The sequence below is a fragment of the Meles meles genome, chromosome 3 (genome assembly GCF_922984935.1).
Source record: "Meles meles chromosome 3, mMelMel3.1 paternal haplotype, whole genome shotgun sequence".
In the NCBI taxonomy this organism is placed as follows: Eukaryota; Metazoa; Chordata; class Mammalia; order Carnivora; family Mustelidae; genus Meles; species Meles meles.
The window spans coordinates 119,282,369-119,283,458 of record NC_060068.1 but is presented as its reverse complement, the minus strand read 5'-3'; the positions used below and the strand labels follow the sequence as shown (position 1 = coordinate 119,283,458).

At 46.6% G+C, this 1,090-nt stretch overlaps 1 pseudogene; it reads left to right on the top strand.

The window, feature by feature from the left end:
• Positions 1–714: 714 nt before the first annotated feature.
• On the top strand, positions 715–799 carry LOC123939465 (annotated as a pseudogene).
• Positions 800–1,090: the final 291 nt, after the last annotated feature.

Sequence of the window (1,090 nt, the reverse complement as noted above, 5' to 3'; positions counted from 1 at the left end):
GGAAGCAGGCTCACTGCTGAGCAGAGAGCCCGATGTGGGACTCGATCCCAGGACCCTGAGATCATGACCCGAGCCGAAGGCAGCGGCTTAACCCACTGAGCCACCCAGGCGCCCCGAGAATCACATCTTGAGAGTAGTTTTTTCATTTGAATATTTCAAAGAAGGATCAATAGAAAATATTTTTACACATTTAAAAAATGAATAACAGGGAAAGAACACAGAGATCCATGAACTCAATGCAGAAGACTACTGACATATTGTTCATGAATAATAAACATCCCTCTTGTCTACAGAGAGGATAGTGTGATTCCCAGCTGCTCATTCTCTTAGTGTAAACACTGAGTAAAGAAAAGGGTGGTCTCATATGACCTCACACTCTTTTTGATGTCAATCTCTATAAGAACACGCAAGACGGGGCGCCTGGGTGGCTCAGTGGGTTAAAGCCTCTGCCTTCGGCTCAGGTCATGATCCCAAGGTCCTGGGGTGGAGCCCCACATCGGGCTCTCTGCTCCACAGGGAGCCTGCTTCCTCCTCTCTCTCTGCCTGCCTCTCTGCCTAGTTGTGATTTCTCTCTGTCAAATAAATAAAATATTAAAAAAATATATATTTAAAAAAAAAAAGAACACGCAAGAGTGGGGACTTCCCACACCAGTGGAAAGAGCCACCCTGCTCTGGACAGCTGATTAGCAGAGACCTTTGAAGTAAGACACCCCAAGCTTTGCGCAGTGGCAGTATCGTAGCCAATGAGGTTTATCCAAGGTGCGATTATTGCTAATTGAAGTAAGACACCCCAGATCCTGCATCAGAAGGGGCAGGCTCTTCACAAAAGTTAAGTTCAAAGAAGGAGTCATTTGCTTCAGTGGCTTCAGTTGAAGACAAAGGCAAATGTCAACAAAGTCCTCTGAAAAAAACCACATTGCTGTTAGCCTTTGTACAGAGCTCAGGCCCTTTTCAAACCAGAACTGGTTTTATGGGTTGTGAGGATACTGTCAAGGGCCTGATTCCAGAAGGGAGACTGTGGCTTAGGCATGTGTCTCGTGGGCAGAAGGAGAGTCAGAACAGGAACCCCAGGCCCAGGCAGAGAACATAG